At 37.9% G+C, this 19,656-nt stretch overlaps 1 protein-coding gene across 14 annotated transcripts in view; it reads left to right on the top strand.

The window, feature by feature from the left end:
• EEFSEC (eukaryotic elongation factor, selenocysteine-tRNA specific) overlaps positions 1-19,656 on the top strand; it is a 163,727-nt gene that overhangs the window by 80,840 nt on the left and 63,231 nt on the right. The window lies entirely within an intron of this gene.

The following is a 19,656-nucleotide window of genomic DNA, read 5'->3' as shown; positions in this document are numbered from 1 at the left end:
GGTGTGTGGCTTGCTGCGGCTGGGATTTTTAGAGAGCCTGTAGAAAGTCAAGAGGACATTCAGTGGACTTTGAACTGCTTATCTGGTGTTCCTATTTTATTTACAGAGAAGTGAAAGACAAAGCTAGCAGATAAACAGACATTGACAAAGAGAAGCCAGATCACTTGGCTTTTATGGCATTAACAATTTCCCTCAAAGTTTGTTATTTTCAGTTGCTGTTACTGAACTAGTCCTTCCACTGCCTTCTGTGGGACAGCAGATGTGCCATAGCTCGGAGTGGTAGTAGTCGTGAGCAGCATTTTGCTCTTTGCCACGAGCAGCCTGTGAATGTGACTGCTCATAGTGTACAGGTAACCACGGCACAGTTAAAAGGAAGCAACTTTTGTAAGTTTGAATTGTGTGTTGTCCTTACCCCTGCTAGCATCATGCGGAGTTGGGTTAGGATACCTATAAAAGGTCAAACCTTTCTCAGGCCTACAAGGTAATGGAGGAAGCACATTTCACAACACATTGTGGTTTATGACTCTCTCTGACCTTTTTTTGCCCTGACCCTATGGTAACTGAGATTGACAGCTGGTGCCCACTGGGCATTTAGGGACATTACAAACCAGCTGCTTTTTAAATTTGAGGAACCCTCTCACCAAATGAAGTGGCATCACCTTCCAGTTCTACTAATGGACTTCGACATCGTTGACCGCTTGAACCTGCACAAAGGAGGGACACAGCAATTAAAAATAAACAGTGACATTCTCAAACGCCCATGCTTGCTCTGATTGGGGCTGAGAGCACCAGCAGTGCATGGATTCCTTTATGCTGTTGCCTATGTAAATTGCCATCTGGGGTTGATTATCCATACAGCAAAACGAAAAATTATATATATGTTTTTGGCAAAAAGCTTTGACACAGCAAACAGTTCACTATCCGATTGAGTTAGTACTGTTTGCTCACTAGCACTTGAAATCCACCTTGAAGAGCATGAACGTAGGATTTCTGCAGCAAAAACATAGTGTTGGCAGAATTCTGAATGTCCATTAAGATTACTTCAGTGGTCTTTCAATCTCTACAGTCTTCCAGGTTATAAACTGTAACAACTTGTGACATTTTTATTTCTGCTTTATAAAAGTTCCTGGAGTGAAATAGTAAGGATTTTTTTTCCCAGCATAGATTCACTTTACTTTACTGATAAGTTTGGCCCTAATCATTTCAAAATATTGGTCTAAGTACATTATGTTTAGTGACTTTAGTTTGTGAGCATGTCAGATTGTAGAGCTGTTTTTTATAGCATTCTTTAGTTGAAAAAGGTAAGTTTTTTCAGTGGGGGAGAAGTATCTTTGCCTTCCTTACACAGGTGAAAAGAAAAATAATAGCTTAAGAACAGCATCTACTTACGAGGCCAATGCAAAATAGGCAAGAACCATGACTTTTTTTCTTACTGATTGTCTTGAAACAAAGTCTTGTGTGAGAAGTAACGTTAAATGCAGTGTGGGATGTTGTCTTCCTTCTGCCCAGGGTTAGTGATTCTGGCTTTGGATTGCACAGTTGCAGACACACTAGAAGTACGGGAAGATTGTATAAAACAGTGATACGTTAGTATTCCTTTAAAGAGAAGATGTTTTCAGGCACAAAAAGTGTTCCACGTTAGCTAATAAGAATCACTCTGTCTTAAGAGTTGTGAGAGTTCATGGAAGAGGTCATGTTGAACCGAGTAAGGGGGCAGAGACAGATGTTCACTGTAAATGGATATTAAGCCAGGGAGGTAGTGTGAAGTCACTTTGTAGGTATGCTTGTTTCAAAGCAAAGCAGTTGCACCTTGATCTGTCAGTAACATATCTGGTCATCCTGAAAGTGTTAATCCAGCACTGCCTTAGCCGTGAGCAACTGCTGCAGGCATACAGCAGCCACAAAGCATGTTTGTGGCAGCAGGTACAAACACCACTCTTCTTTCAGGATTTCTAAGCAGAAGAAACTTAACTTGTGCTTTATATTCACGATCCTAGCTGTTTTGTTTAATGTAGTTGTTGATGAATATTAGAGCAAGCTGATGCAAGCTGATTGCCTGGTGGGTTTTTTCAGCTGATTTTTGCTGTGTGCTGGGGCGGACTAATGCACTGCAGTAATATAATACAAAGTTTTCTTGTGTAATAAACAAATTCTGGACATCCAATGATTGGACTGCCCTAGGGAGGTGCCTCTTAGATGTCAGATTTTTTATCTGCAAGGCGCAATTGAGCTGTTATCGTCAAAGGGGAAGAGGAATGTTCATACTGAGTCCAGCCCTTGTTGTCACTGTTGTTTGTGCAATTTCTGTTACTAATACCAAATACATCAGTCTCAAAAGTTGCAAGAAGGTTTATGAACTGCTTCTCTTGTAGCTAGAGGACAGTCATCCAGATGCTTTAGTACTTTGATATACGTTTAAGAGGTCACCTGAGACATCAAGTATGGAGGAGAAAAGTGAGAGACTTTCTTCTATTTATCTAGTCAAGTCTCTTAGAAGATGAATATCAGTTTAAACCAGTAGTAGTTTTTGTCTTGGCAAGGGCCTATTTGATGTCACACTACATTGCCTTTATGAACTTGTAAGAAGTATCACTTTGCAAGTGTAACACTTAAAATAGCTTCATGGCTTCATATGCTTTGGCTGTATGGAAAGAGATCTTTTTTAGCTACCTTGTTGGCTAAATAACCTTGGTCTGTTTTCTGGACAACATTCTGTAGCTTTTAAGATTCATTGAAAAAAAAGTCCTCCAGTGTCTGTTAAAATGGCCTTACAGATACTATTTGGGTTATTACCTTCAAACCACTGTAGCTATTTGAACTCTAACGTAGTTCTGCTTTTTCCTGTGTGACTGCTTCAGTCTATTTGACATTCCAAGACCTCTGATCAGTGAGCTTTAGTATATAAATCTAATAACTAATTTCAGTGTATTTCAGGACTTTATGCAAGATCATATAGAGCTTCACTATTGAAGAGGACATAAATTATGTCAGAGGACATAAATTTCTGTATTTAAATCTCAGAAAACAAAGTTGGTTAAAAAATCCACTGAGTCATGTCACAAAGAAACTTGTGTGTGGAATTTCATGGTGAAATTTTAAATGTTTACCACTTCCATTTTCCGTTCCTTGTTCCTCAAAGTATACCTCTTCCAAAATTTAGGATATCTTGATTGTATTTGCTTTGCACTGCAAGTAGAGCCAATGCTAAATTTTCTGAAAGGATACCTGACTGCTGTTTCTGTACCTGTTTTTTCAAGGCTTCTTGGATGTTCCTTAACCAATGGTGCTAAAGCAGCCATTCAAATGCTACAGTTCATCTGCTGGGGAAGAAGCCTAGCTCAAGTAGAACACGGCTTGTTTGTGAAATCTCTTGTTCCCCTTCGTAGGGGTATGTGAGAGAAAGATACCTTGTCACTGAGTACAACTTGCTGTGTTAGCAGTTATGTCAAATAATATTACAGAAAGTTACTAAGATTCATTTAAAACTAACCATTTTGTCCCACTGTTCTTCTTGGGAGCCTATTCCAGAACCTAATTTCTGTGATGGCTAGAAATGTCTCAATTTCCACCTTGTTTTTCCCTTTGAAGCCTGGCTGTAACTTACTGTATCAGTACTTCCTTGTTATGATAAACTTTTCAGCCAACTTTCCTTTTCATTGATATGCTGTGAAGAAGGGCAGTTCAAAAAGTGTGTGTGTGGGGGGAATGAATTAAATGTAACTGGCAAAATTGTTTCCTGGTGAGAAGACAGTTCATAATACATATTAAAATATGTGGGTAATAAAATATGAGTGTTAAATCCTAAATCAATAAATTAAACGTCTGCATAATGTTATACATGCAGTTTAATTCTGAACAAGTATGGAACTGTTTCTTTAATTGTCTGCCACTTCTAAAGCATGGGTTGTATTTTTTGGAGATTTTCTCCTTTCCTAGAAAACATCAGAGTGAATCCTACTGGTTTTGTATCTGCTGTGGCATTTACTTAAAAGCAAAACATGCAGGATTTGGCTTATATTGGAAAGTATTCTTTCAACATTTAGGGATATTATCAGTTGTTTTGGAAGAATTAAACTCCTCAGCACAGTTCTTTGTGGTTAAGTAAAGGATTAAAGACCTGATCCAGTGCCCATGGAATAAAATTTAGATCTGGCAATAAAAACTTCTCAAATCTTTTTGGCTTGATCTCTTAAGAGACTAGGAATAGCAGATGCTGAGCTCTTTTAAAGATCAGTTCCCTCATTTTCAGTGTATACTTCTGTAACTTTTTTTACCACTTATCACTCCTTAAAGAAAAAGACCACAAAGGAAAGGAATCCATTTTAATTTTGGACGAAAAAAATCTAATTAAATTCAGACTTTAAAAAGACTCAGGAGTTTTGTACGCTGCTATTTTTTAGCCACCCACTACTGATGTACAGTAGCTAGGTTTGTATCATTTGCCATTTTTATTAAGCCTCATGCAGGTACAGTAAAAAGACGGAGCAAGATCAGGACTTGCTGTATTAAGCCATATTCTATTCAGGACCAGGGATAAGACATAACAGAGGGAGCAGGATGCTTATCATGGGGTTTTAAGTTTTTCTTCTTGGTCAGAGCAGAAGGGAAGAAAGCCAGGGGGAGAGCAGCCAACCTGAGCAGTGCTAATCCAAACCATGCGCTGTATTTTTGGAACTTGTGTGTCTAATGTGATGTCGTAGGCAGAAAAGTGGCCTGGTCAGTGCTGGCTAATTAACTCTTCAAATTCTAAGTAAATAGATAAGCAGCTTTCTTGAGGATCTAGGTTGTACCCTGTGCTCCCTGACAGCTAGCTACGGTTTGGATACAGATTGCCTTCTAATGGATGAGGAAGAATTATTCAAGAAGTTGTACGTGTTTATTCCTACAATAGATCAGAAAAGTAAGGGATTTGTGTTGCATCTATCCACTTAAGACATCTTTAAATGACTGATGCATGAGAAAGTGCAGCATTGTTGGTAACTATAATGTTCTCCAAGATAGACTTTAACTTCTATGGCATGTCTGTGGTGCTGATTGTTCAGGTTTATCTGCAGCTTTGACTGGTTGTGGTTAATACATGAGATGACTTAAAATACATTTTTTGTGCTACTGCCACAGATAATTTTGTCTTGATATTTAGAAAGTGCGGAGAGCTATTGCTGCCTTAGAATTGGTACTCTGTTCAGTGGGGTTCAAAATGAAAAAGAAATCGGGGATCATCTTGACTGTGTCCGAGTAGATGAAATTACATTGGGATTTGAACTTTGTGTTTTTTCTTCAATGTAATGACTGATTTTCTTAGATAAGTGAAATTATATTTCTTCTGTTCAGGTTTTAGTAGATCATCTGTCTCATGAGAATTGTTTAAAAAAAGCTGAAGAAAGTTGTTACAGAAATACAAGGCAGAAATACAGGAAGGAAACTGAGCTGAAGAAGAGGGAACCCATGGACTGTCAGGAAAATGATACGTGCGGGGCTTTTCTGAGATTGGTCTTGGCACTGAAGCGTAATAGTTTCATTAGTGATTGTTATGGACACAGCTGGCTGCTGTGTTGTCTGTGTTGCTCAGTATTCTGTATCTCCCTGGGGATATCAATGTACTGGGTTGCTGGATCTGCGGCAAAAGCTCAGTGTCCAAATACAAAAGTGCCACTACTGCAGAAATGGAATATGTGCATGTACACTGGTAGTGAGAGAGTCAGCTTCAGTACAGCTAGATGTGTAATTAACGTGCAGGTTTGTGACAACAGAACAACCAAACGTCTAAGCTTTTAAGATGATACCTGACGTTTAGATTTATCTTTATTGCTTTAACCTCCCTCGTGCTCATTCCCTTCGTCTTCTATTTCCGTCTCACTCTGTCTCTAGCTGCTTTTCCAGGCTCAAAGTTTGCTGTTCAAGGTGACTGATGTTTTCCACTTTCACCATAGCTTGAAGAAACTTTTTTTCTCTGTCCTTTTTGTCAGCTGCTGTTGTTGCAGTCTTGGCTTGAAACCTGTGTTTGAAGCCAAGTACCAATCAAGGTCAGATGAGAAACCTTGGGATGGCATTTTTTAACTCCTTTCCATCGGCTGAAGCTAGAGCAGGTCTGATGAGACAAAGGGGAGAGAAAGAAAACAGCCATGATAAACGCTGAATGGTGGTGTCCTCCAAAGGGCAGTTTCTGATGATGGATAAGCAGGTTCCGATACCTCCTCTAAAGGATATGCCAGCTATTGATTTCCTAGGGCTGAATGTCTTGCATTTACTGTTAAAAAGGAGCCATGCAGCTATCCAAAATGGGTTCTCTAAGCAATGCATACAAGTAAGTTCTGTACAGGAGGAGAAAAGTCTTAAGATGACTTGAGGCATTGCTTAGATGCAACTGAGCAAAACCTGCCTGTTATCCTGGGACTTACTAGATAATGTTTCCTGTAGAACAGTTGCTGGTCCGGTAATCAAGTGTTTCATCCTTGTGATTTACACTGGGGTTCAAGATGAGTTTGAAGCTAAGTCAATGGACGTTGATATAGTAATCACAGACTTCCATACAAATGCCTTTCTGTTTAAACTTTGGTAACTTTGTAAAGCAGAGGATGACTGTTTTGTGTTTGCATAACTTGTTTGCTTAAGCATTGCTGCTGCCAGGTCATTAACTTCATTTTTATTTCTTTTAATTTACCAGGTAGAATTGTTATCAATCCAATTCAATTGAAAACAGACCCACATGCACGTACACATATCGTTTGAGCAGGAATCTTATTGGAATGCTTGAATAGTAATTGGAAAGGTAACCTCCTATATGGTAAACATAGCTTTCACATTGCATTCCTGCTGTGAATGTAACTTTAGTATGAGTAGGCTTAGTTAGGTCAGTGAGTAACTATCATGTTTTAAATATTTAAGTTCAAGTGCTGGAGGCTTTGGCAAAATGTCAGTAACCAGAATGAAGGAAGGGAATGTTGCTTTTTGTTCTTCCTTGGTCATCCATATACAGTACAATTCCTCATTTGATCAGGCTGTTAAGAAGTAGAACTATTCAGCAAGCCCAGTGTTAACTAAGCCATGGTCTGTAAACTGTGAAGTTCTGGTCAGATCCATGCAGTGGGGAAAAAAATGGGTGTGTGTTTTGGAAATCTGACTTAACCAAGGCTTTTGAAGGTGACCTTCTAGATTTGACCAAAAGATAGACCAGTATGGGCTAGTGCATAAGTACTTAGGAATCTAAAATCACTCTTACCGTAGTGCTTTCTTAATGAAGTGCTGTGGTTTAACCTGGCAGGCAGCTCAGTACCACGCAGCCTCTCGCTTACTCGCCAGGTGGGATGGGAGAGAGAATAGTAAAGGTGAAAGTGTGAGAACTCATGGGTTAAGATAAAGACAGTTTACTAGGTAGAGCAAAAGCCTTGCACGCAAGCAAAGCAAGGAATTCGTTCAGTACTTCTTATCAGCAGGCGGGTGTTCAGCCACTTCCAGGAAAGCAGGACTCATCATGCGTAACAGTTCTTGGGAAGATGAAAGCCATCAGCTTCAATGTCCGTCCTCCCACCCCCACCTTTCTCCTTTCCACTGTCTTCTGTTGCTGAACATGTCATGTGCTATGGGACATCCCTTTGGCCAGGCTGGGCCAGCTGTCCTGGCTGTGTCCCCTACCCAGCTCCTCGTGCACCCCCAGCCTGCTCGCTGGAAGAGCGATAGAAGCTGAACAGTCCTTGGCTCTGCGTAAGCACCACTCTGCAACAGCTAAAACGTCGGTGTGTTATTACTGCTGTTTTTATCAGAAACACAAAACAGCGTCATATTAGCCTTCCCAAAGAAAATTAACTCTGTTGCAGCCAAAACCATGAAATGAAGTGTTCTAACACCATAGAAAGTCCTGTGGATTTCATGCCTTTTCCTGTGTCTTCCTGAGACACCCCCCCCCCCCCCCCTTCATAAACTTCATGCTGTTATTGCTGTGAAAGTTGCAGGAGAATTGACTTTGCTATTTAAACTTATTCAGCTCATCACCTGAATCTCTTGTTGTATGCCTGTGACAATAACAGGTATTGTTTAAAGTAAATTTAAGACACATCTATTCAGCATTCCCATAATACTATATTATAATAGTTGGTACACTTTGAAATGAAAGAAAAAGTAATACTGGAGAAAGACAATATTTATAATATCTGCTGGAATGATATAATTATGGAAGCTGCACAGATAGTACTGTGATGAACAAGATACAAATGCCTAGATACAGATTTTCATTTGCAGCTGGCTAAAATGAAAACTATAAACTCCCAGGCTCTTCGTGGTTTTAAATATTAGCTTGAAAGCATATGGTATAAACTAGCTTCTAGCTTTTTTTCTTTTCTAATAAATAATCAAGAATAAATGTTCCACACGTTGTGAATCATAATGAAAAGGTCAGCCTTTTTAATGAGTCACTAATACATCTTTAAATGTTCAACTATAGACTGAAGTTTTCACAAAGGTCTTACAGTTTATATCTAGTAGTTGACCTGTTTTCTATCTAGACAACCTATTTTTTTTAACATTCTATAAATAGGGCATGTAATGGATTCTGAAAAAAAAAAAAAAGGCAGAGATGACCTTACTACTTGTTCAGTTCAGGTAGCAGAAATCAGCAATGAAAACAGATTAACTCATTGGAAACAAGGATCTTGTTATATGTGGAGACATGGACATTCTTTTTTTCAGTGGAAAAGAGAGGTACTGAAAAAAGATGCTGAAGTTTACTTGTTCAATGTAAGGCTTCAGAACCTCTTGAAGTTCTGCTCTTTTCTCAGTCTTCATCTGACCACTTTGTTTTTCAGTTCAGTTGGTGTTTGCCTTTTCTTAATGTATTTACTGTATAAGGAATTTGAATAGACTTCTGTGGTAACCATTTCTAGCAGTTTTTTGTCTGATGTGCAATGCCTGGTATATTGAACTGCAATAAGTTAAATGGTTTTGGGGAAAAAATGGTATTATAAATTGGTTTAGTTTTGAGACGTAGGTGTTGTTCACATGATATTTGCTTTGTCTACTAGAAGACTCAGATCATGCTTGTGGAGATCAACTAACAATACTTTGAAGTCTTTAGGGAACGAGGAATATGCAGGTATACCACAAACACGCAAAATGTTTTCTGTGGTTTCCACAGAAAAGAGGATTGTAAGGGGAAACTTGAAAATATGTATTTTTATGAAAGGACTGAAATAAATGCCTAATAAGACTAAAACGTCCAGTTTGTCCTTGAATCAGCACAAACCAAAGCCAGTTAGTTTAGTCTAAATGCAAAATAGTATACAAATCTTTGTAAAACAATAAAACACAAAATCCTACCCTGGATCATTGTGTGCTGGGTTTTAGGAGAGAATTGGAGGCAGGTGGTGATTGACTAGGAATGATGTTTTGCACAGTGTAAATAGTGTTGCTACTTCACATATTTCTTCTGTTGTTGACATGATGCTTGTTTAAGGGGAGAGAGTTGTTTTTACTAAGTGTATCCAATTGGTAAGGACCCTCAAATTAATGCTTCATTCCATTCTTGTCAAATGCCACTTGATTGTTTAGGCTGTAGAGGAACCTATTAAGTGTGCATATGCCCTGTGTAGCATCCTTGTCTTTAATCTGCTATGGGTAGAGGAAGGTCTCTGATGTGGTGGGCTCCTAGCCTGCTCTGAGCCCTTCTGAGAGGCTTACTGTGAGCCTGAGATGCTACGTAGGAAGAAAGGTTAATTTATTCTGATGTATTAATATTTTTTAGGCATGCAATTCGCTAAATAGGGGGAAAATGATGGAAATGTTCAAATTGGTAGAAGTCATATCTGTTCTTCCTTCCTGCAGTAAATGCTAACAGATCAGTGAAGAGTTCTAAGATAATGATCATTATTATTCCTAACAGTACAAAAAATTCAGATTTCTTTCAAGACCTTCCTACAATTTGTGTCCCTGCTTTGTTTTCCTCTTTGCTTGCACCACCCACCCCTCCTTTCTTCCTGGGTTGTTAAACTTGTGTTTTTCAAATTCACTTTACAGATGTGTGATGCATTCAGATTGCAGATAAATAATTGTCTTCTGGGAGATCACAGGCTCTTTCCCCACTTTTAGAGAAGCTGTCAAAGATTTCAGAATCTCTGAAAATGTATTTGATGCAAGCTTCAGGTTGACTGCTTAGAACAGTAGAAACAGAGGTAATAGGAATAATAAGAAGGAAAGGGAAGACAACTGTGGCTTCAGTTGTCTCTGTTAATCTATAATCTTTAAAACAGATATAGGCTTAATACTTGGGGGATTACCAGAAGCATTAAGCATATTTCCATCAATGTGGTACTCCATGGCTTCCTGTACTTTTTTCTTTAAAAGGGGGATATTATTGGGAGGAAGCTAAACATTTTTTAACAATGCTCACTCTTTAGTAACAACACACAAACAGGAATGTGAAGGTAAGGGTTTTGTTCACAGGGGTTGCTGTTTGAGTTTGTGTGGTTTTAGAACATAAGCTTCCTGTGTTAATTTCAATTGGAAAAAGCAAATGCACGATCAATTTCTGTATTTTTCTGAAGGTCAATTCCAGTTCTCATCCATCAGGTTGCACATATTTAAACTAATTAATATCGTTGATGTTTTGAACGTTCTTTTATACGAAAAGATGGGCAAAGCAATTCATTTTTATGTCAGGCTTAAATGGGGGGGAGGCATAAAGAAAAGTTAACAAGCCTGGCCTTGTGGTTATGGTGTGGCTTGCAGGAGAGACCTAGGCCATCTGACGCATACATTGCAGATAGTTGTAAAAATATGTGGTAGTTTTTCACAATATGTAGTGGGCTGAGCTAATGTTTGTTTGAATCCATAATGTTCACGTTATGTGGCACAGTGAGTGTAACTCCGTGAATCGTTATTGCTTTTTGATTTTCCATTTTATTGTTTCCCTGGTGGACGAGGTGCTTCCGGTCAGCTCAGCAGCAAAGTTTTAGTCCTGCCTTTCCTTTGTTCACTTTCATCCAGCTACAGTGTCTCCAAGCAGTGCTTTTTCCTTGAGTCAGGATTTAGCTAGATTTCATCGGAGAATACAGTGATGTGATTCAAATTTTTATAATTATGCACAGTACTTTAATGTATGCATACTTGTTTTCTTGCTGTTTTCCTGTGCACAGAAAATTAAAGAAAGATAGATGTATTAAAATGTAATTTATATTTTAAAGTTTTCCCTGACATGTCTAAATCTCAAATTGTGTGGTGGTAATTTTCCGTAAGTGAGCCTTTTTTGAATAGATGTATTTTTTTGAATCTGTTGGAACTATGCCTGTATTTGAGCATGGCTATGTAAAAACGACTCTTGTATCTTCTTAACGTTTCGTATACTATTAAAGTTTCTTGAGAGCTGTTACTCAGAATTTTAGTTCATCTGATTTGTTTTCACGTTTTAAAAATAATGGCACTTGTAATGGATACCATAGCTTCAGCCTTAGTCCTGGTGGGAAAACTGCAAACTTTAAATAGCTTTAAAAGGAGCTTGTTGGAAGCTACAGTAGCTGTGGTATGTATGCTATGTGAAAAGTGGCTTTTTATATTTTAATTTCAGAAACAATATACATTAAACATGAATATATATACATTATTATAAATATATAAAAATGAGTATGTGTGTATATATTGAAAAAAGCTATAAAGATGGGCTTTCTTCACTCCTTTGTGTTGAAGAGTGAGCTTTAGGGTCTGGTTCAGATTGAGTTCAAGCAGTTAATTTCATTCTGTGTTAAAACCCCCACCCATCCTTCTAGCAAAGATAATGGATTCCACCTAATGTTTTTAACCTGTCTGTAAATGAAATGTTAAGTTCTTGGTTGCCCAATACAGAAGCCATGAATGACATATTCAAAAATCTTTCCTCTACCATTTTAAAAAAGTGGGATTTGTAATGAGAGGCTGACCATGTCTCCCTCATTAATAATAATTGCTTTTCGGAGAGCACAGGAAGTATTGAATGTTGGGAGTGTGGCGTTATTGGTTGCTTTATTGTTGTCAGGTTTTCTTTTCCAATATGGGTGCTTAGAATTAGAGTTATAAAGGAAAAACAGATTTTCAGAAATGCAGGTACCACTCAAATCATTTGCCATGAGGAGAGCTCGGTTCCTCTAAATCAGGCAGCTTTTGCTTAATGATGAATTTAATTTAACTGTTAAAAATAGTTTAACTGTTAAAAATGGCTATGAAGTACTGAGACTCTGTTTTTATATTTATGCTGTTCAAATGGTTCTGTATTTGATACTTCTTGAAGCACTCCCCACCCCCGAGTTAAAATCGAATCTGACTTCTAGGATCTGACTTCTACCTTCTATATTTACAGAGCACATTAAATCTATTTCTTGTACTCTTTTTTTTTCTTGTGTGTGGAAATTCTATCTAGTTTGAGTCTGTAACGTGCTGATAATGATCAGAATTCTGCAATAATGAAAAATACATCAGTGCTGCAACAGGCAAGTATTGGGGCTTTTGAAGCTTCAGAGCAATTTTTTATCATATTTTTATTCGTAAATACAACAGGCTTTAGTTTCTGTGAAGTGGGCGGCTCAAAGAAAGTAGGAGAAGCTGAAATCAGCACAGGCAGGTGTTGAGCAAGTGTTCCCAGTGAGCTCTCACAAAGGTAGCGGTATGGATCTTTATTCGTTTTATTAGTCTGCTCGGAATCTCACTTCTCAGATTTGGACTCGGTTGCTGGGTGATTCTGTCACAAACATCCAGATACATACCTGTTGCTTAAAACCAATTGCAGCCAGTCTTCCAAAGAACATTTGTTTACCTCTTGTGCGTCCCAAGCTCACTCAGTACCTTCTCAGAGATGGTTCATTGTTGCTTCTAGATCTTTAACAGATAAAAATACCAGACTAAACACTTGGATTGTCTAGTTACACCTTTAGAACCAGACTTAGGAGAATGTGGAAGACATAAATATTTCAAAAGTATGAATGTTTTCAGACTCATCAATAATTTTTAATATTAAAAGTCAGCAGATGGAGCCAAAGGCTTGTAGAAAAATTACTTGTTCTGATACATATTAAACCACAAAGCCCACGAAGTTTAATAATGCTTCTGCTTAAACTGTAACAGCAAAAATATTTGCTGCTAAACTTCATCATAGTAGTATCCCTTTTTCATAGCCTTGTCTCTGTGCAGAGTGGGAGACATCTCACCCCTTCAAATACTAGGGAACGTGATGAGACTGAAGAGAGTCAAGTTTCGGAACCTGGTTTTCTTTGTAGAGTTATGTCTGTGTAAGGTTTTCTGCAGCATTGTTCACCAGTTAATCAGAAAAATGGTATTATATTTTGTCAATATTTTTACTTTTCCTCTGAGCGCAGTAATTGGAATCCACTATTGAGGGTTAGACTGGAATTCATTACAACCTCGTTTTCATTATTGCGCAGTTGGTAAGGTACTGAGATTTCATGTTTTTCCTCTGAAGCAACTGAAATAAGCCTTTGCCTTTAGATAACATGTCAGACTTGATATTCTAATAGGCTAACCCTATGCTTATGGTAAATGTTAACATCCTTTTGGGGTTTTAAATAGTATCTTTAGAAAAATAAGGGGTTGAAATATTTTCCAAACAGCGTGTAATTTATCCCACTTCAATAAAATAAAAAACCAAAGGCAGTAAGTGGTACCTACCTTTTTCAAGAAAAGGGCAGAAAAAACTGATGCAGTTATAAAAGGATATCCAAAGGGGATGCAAGAAACAATGACACTGACTGAACAGAATATTCCAGTGGCTCAGTATTGTTTCACTTTTTAGTAAAAATGGAAAAATGATAATTTTTAGTGACTAATGGCAGCAGTTTCATCAACCTATTAAATTTCATTTCTAAAATTCTTTGTATCCCCAATCTGTTCTTTTGAAAGATTATGAAGTGTACAAATGCTATGCAGAATATAGAGTAAATGGCAATGTAAAAGTATGCTTAAGTACTCTATGTACTTTTTTTTATTATCTTCATTTGCTGATCCTTGAAGTTAGGTCTCTAGTTTGGAGTAAGCAGTGACTTTGGAATCTTGGCTTATTCATAGCATCATAAAATATTGGCCAAGTTTACAAAGCTCACCTGTGCTTAAATTATGCTTCTCCTACTCCTCCTATTGAGACAGAGGGATGAAACTTAAACTGGTTGTACCCACTTGCTGACTTAATTGTCAAATCAACGTTGGCAATAATAGCAGGAGTTCCTAGCATTGACGTTTTTCTTTTGAATGATGTGATCAGTTCTTAGTTTCGGATTTGATCCTGCCTGTCCATTTTTTTCAGAGATGTCTACGTATGTAGTGTGTATATGGGGTTGTTCTTGGGCATTCCTCAAACATTTTAAATTGAAATAGTGCATACAATTACGACATATGTAATATGTCAAGAGGAAAAGCAACGATGCAGTTTTGCAGTACTTAGGAATGATAATTCCAAAGTTTTGGATGATGTGAGCTGTGAGAGCTAGTAACTACAGCGGGGGAAAAACTGCAGATGAGGAGATGTGATTATCAAGGAGTAATTGTAAATATCTGGAATTTTTAAAACTACACTGGCAAAAAAAATATAGTGAATAAGGAACAAAATTGAACTAGTGGATGGGCCAGATAAGCTTTCTTTGGACTGGATCCAGTTGTCTCAAAGAATTTCTTGTGGCCTGCACATTTTGGATCATACATAATTTCAGCTTTAATTTAAAAAGAAAAGGTTCGTGCTTTCAAGGCTGAGGGAGTGACAGTTGCAGCCTTACAGCCCTAGCTCTACAGACGGACGTGCGAAATCTTCTATCTTGGAATGTTCGTTTTGAAGCCTGGTTGTGGTGCTTTGAAATGTCATCGGCCATTTCAATTAAGGTTGTCTTAGCAGGGCGTGGAACAGATGTGAAACCCGAAGGAGAGGAAGAGAGGTTTTGCAAGGGAAGAAGTCTAGCAAGAAGAGATGTGCATACATAGGAACAAAACGCAATAAAAGCTGGTTTTGGTGTGCCACAATACTGTATAAAGTGCTAAAAGGTTTTCTTTCATCTGTGAAATACCTCTACATGCCACTATTAACAGTTCCCTCTTTCATAGTCTTTGGTTTGCCCTCTTTGCTCTTACCAAACTTCTTTGACAATCTGCCCTCAGGTATTTCTGCGTGATGTCTATGAGGGGCCATCGTCTCTGTTACCTGTGCATGTTGCCGCCTCAGGGAGCCTATTTTTCAGGTCACTTCATGGTCCACATTTAGCTTCTTTTTGAAAGACCCATAATGGATTAAAATAACTTAGAAATTTGCATCTGTTTTCCTTCTCCTGACTGATGACTATTTCCTTATCACTGATATGTAGGCTTCCAGAGTAGATAGTTTCCTTTTTTTTTTTTTCTTTTAAACTATTCTGACAGGGTGAACCTATGAAACAAATTAATAAAAGCAACAACAAAAGAAAATCCTTTTTTGTTCATAGTTAATGCTGAGTGTTTTGGTAAACAGGACATTATCCAGGAGTATCCTGCTGTATGATCCCACTGTGCCTCGGTGGTATCGCACATCTCTGCGCCAAGTGCTTGTTTCCCCTCTGGGTCACAGCACGTTTCCTGTGCCCGGGTTTGTTACAGGCACTGGCCAGCGTTGTTTTCCACTACCAAGTATGCTTGTTTTGAAAAAAGAAAGTAATTTGCACAGGTATTCAGAAACAGCAAAATACTTCGGTGTTAGTTCTGACTTGTTTGGATCTTGAAGGTTTAAAAATCATGTCAGTAGGGCTGCTGCTGCAAAAATGGCTGTGTGTGTAAAACGTAGATGTATTTGTTCACCTGAAAACAGCTGAAAGGCTTGGGTAAGTAGAAAGCGTGTTTAAAAGATAATAGTTTGGAGTTCTGTTATTTGAATACAGCTCCAGGCTGTTGTTGTCAGAATATACTAAGTGTGCTTTACAGTACGTATCAGGACTTCTTTTATACTCCAACCGAGGTTTTTTCAAGTTGGACAGCTCTCCTACAGGAAGTTAACAAATCCTTGCGAGGCAGAGAAGTCACAACTCCACGTCTATTGTAAATGCTTGTCGTATCAGAGGTGAGGGACCCTTTTCAGGAGTTAATCAAAAAGATCTATGCAAACAAGCAAAAGGATTTTTGTCCTCAGTTACAGAGCCTGACATTGTTCGGTGAACCTTCGTGATCTCATAGGCTACTGCGTGCTCTTGTGTGCCAGACCCCTCTTAATAAAAACGTGGGGCACTGGCTACGCAAATTCATAGCAGCTGTCACAGCTGGGCTGTGGTGAAGTTTGGTCAAGACCCTTTGAACTTTTTATTTCAAGCTAATCCCATTTAGTGTGATCAATATACAGACCTCCAGCTCCTAGGTCTGTTAATTAGGTGTCAAGTGTTGGGTTGGCTGGTGTCAGGCTGTAAAATACAAACACAGAAGAGGCGATCAGTAGGGAAGTGAAGTGTTTATTGTCTAAGAGCCATTGGTCCTGAAAAGTTGCCTTCCTAGTCTGAGATGTCTTTAGGGATCTTTAGAGTCTTTTGCTTTTCTCAGATAAATGGGTAATTAAGCATTTTACCAAAAATATAGTGGTGTTGGGTGTTATTTAGAAAAATAAATAAAAAATCCAGTTCTAATAATTGTGCAGTAAAAAGATCCAGTTCTAATAAAGTGGATGTTAGGACAGGAAAAATGAAAGGGGAGGCAAAGGACTTCTTTTTTTTGCCTGCTAATAAAAATACTTAATTGCTCTGGTAACTATTTGCTTTGAGTTGTTTAAGATGGGGGAGTCCTTTCTTCTTTTGCGTAGGTACATCTAAAATGAAGCTTCTCTCAAGACTTCACCAATACTTATTTTAACTCATGCTTTGTGGCATTCAGGGAATAGACAGGATAACTTAGATCTTCATTTCCCCACCTCAAAGCGTCTTGGGAGTTTTTTGAACTCCCCCATCTTTTGCTCTCCTTCGTTCAGGGAAGGGTAAATATGTAGAATGATATTTCAGCTTTTGTACATTTTTGGGTTCCTTTATTTCTGTCTTCCAGTGACAGAAGGTACTGGGGAGTTGTGAGCAGTTTGTTTCATCTCCTTTGAAGAAAAACTTAAATTTATATTCCCAGATCAGACCTTACCTATAACTCATGCAACTCATCCTGTTAACTGTTTTAATATATAGCACCACTATTTCATTAAACAACATCCAGGAATAATTAGTTAAGCAACGATGCCTCGGAACAAAAGCCCTTGATTTCGTTTAACTTTATAAGTTGGTCTCTTTTGATCTGCAAGAACACATCTGGGGCCTTGAAGAAGGCAGAAAGAAAAATATTAAATGTTTAGTAAGGACATTGGTAAAGGTTTCAAAGCACAGTAACCCTTTGGTACCAGGATGTAGCTCAGAGGTTAAAAAGAAGGGTGAATTTCTTATTTATAAAGATACCACGTGGAACCTCTACGTGGTAGATGCTGGCTTGGCTAGAAAATGACCAATATATTTCGGCTTTATTTCCAATGTTATAAGATAACCTCTTCATTCCTTTCCTCCCACTGCCGCCTTTTTACCCCTCCATTTTTCTGCCCTTCTGTCCTCTTTTTTTCCTTAACCACATATGAGTGGATTCATCAGAACCACTACTGTAAACCTGACTTCTTACACCTTGTATCTGTGTGTTAGGATTCGGTTTTGCTATATCAAACTTTGCACTGTGCTACTTTGTTCCTTTAATACTTTAGTATTATTTGCCAAGATGGTAAGGATAAATCTGTTTGTTCTTTACTTGACTCAGCTGCTCAGATTTTGAAAATATACAATAGGGAGGATATAAATTTACTTGTCTAATTTTAATCACTGTTACTGACTGACTTGGAATAAAAATTGCTTTCCAGTCCAACTCTTTAAAATTTACCACCAAAAATTCCTACCTCAAGGAAAAACTATAAAGATTTTGTTTACCAATCATTTTTAATTTCATAAACTAAAAAGGATTATTTGCAAAAAACACTTGTATGAATAACAATTAATCCTTATTTCCTCTCATAGCAGAGGTAGCCTTTGTTTTGTTTGTAACTAGTACAAGGAATTCACTAGCAGTAGTACCATGTCATTTGATTTGTACTGATGTACGTGCTTGTGTTGCTTGTTGCTGCATTGCACTGGAGTGCTGTTGTGTTTACATGCCAAGTATTTCACAGAAAATGTACAAATCATCACAGTTAATGTTAACATTTGCCACAGCTAATGAAGCCTACTGGATCTCTTAGTAATTACTCATCACTTTTGTTACATTTTGTGTAGATCACATCTATTAATGAGCTTATGTTAGCGGAGGGACAGGAGAATTTTATTCACGAGAAAGGACTTTGTTCTGTTTTTTCTCACTTGACCTGTCAAAATAGAAGTGAAAAGACCTGAAAATATTATTTTTCATTACAGGTTTTATTTTTAAATGCAGCTTTATGTTCACTCTGTGTTTATTTTCTTTAGTGAGCCTTTAACTCCAAGGTTATGACCTAATAATGACCTCCTCTTTCCACTCGCAATTGCTTTTGACCTACTCCATTAAGTAAAAAGAAATAACCTAACAGAAGGGTAACCAGATCACTGCTACCACACCAAGGAAACAGGCAGGCTTTGGGATGCTCTTCTTTAATCTCTCTATCCACAGAGCCTTCATTTTAATTTGCAAAATTGAACCCAGATCGAGAGCAGTAAAGCCTGAATACGGTAAATATTCATGCCTCAGTGATCTAGAGTGGCTCCATTACATTTCAGAGATTGGGAGAATTACCTTTTGGATTATGTATATTCATGGGCTGATTTTTATTTGAGATATAATATTACTCACATTGGGCTACATGTCGCACATTCTACCAAAACCAGCCTTCTCACAAAGCTCCAAATGTTCCTTACATGTAAAAGTTTTACTTGTTTAGCCTATAGTTTCCCCCTTTTATGCTTTTCAAAGACTGGTAGTAAACAAATTTCTTTTAAAGAAGAAGGGAAAAAATCCCAGTAGAAGTTCTTCTATAAAACCTTCAACCCTGTGTTTACTGTGATATATTCTTTTGCATGTGACTTTGAAGTCTTCAGATAAAAGTGTTATTATTGTTCTAAACCGAAATCTATTTGGAGGGGAAAAAAAAAGAATTCAGTTCATTTTGTTGGAAGAAAATTCCAGGCAGTCTTTCTTTAACCTATCATTTTGCGCTGGTTTTGAGTTCTTCTTGGATTTTTTTTTCTTTGAAAAATATTTATTGAAATATATTTTGATAAGTTGCAGAAATTTTAATTGGTATGTAAATTTTAAGCTTATTCCATGCCATAGTTTTACTGTGGCTCTGATGTTCTCTGTCTAGATACTTAATGGCTAAATTCATTAGCATTATGTATGCTTTTAAAATGCATACTTTGCTGTTTGAGTGACAGCACGAGCAGTACCCCTTGCACTTAAGGTTATTTGACATCGTAAGACTTCATTTTTGGATACAGGAAAACTTGGAGAGGTCTTATATCCTTTCATCTCAAAATGGCTATTAGGTGTCTGGCTTCTGCTACCTACAGCCCTGTGTGTTCAACGTGAATGGCTGTTAGGCTCTTTGGGCCCAAGGAATAAAAGGGGTCTGCCTTTCGTTCTTTCCTCTCTGGTGGAGTGAACAGGGTATGGCAACAGATTGACCCAGATCTAGAGGAAGCAATACAG

Source organism: Anser anser (genome assembly GCF_964211835.1).
Source record: "Anser anser genome assembly, chromosome: 12".
Taxonomy (NCBI): domain Eukaryota; kingdom Metazoa; phylum Chordata; class Aves; order Anseriformes; family Anatidae; genus Anser; species Anser anser.
Note: the sequence above shows the minus strand (reverse complement) of the source record. Positions and strands in the feature narration are given on the sequence as shown.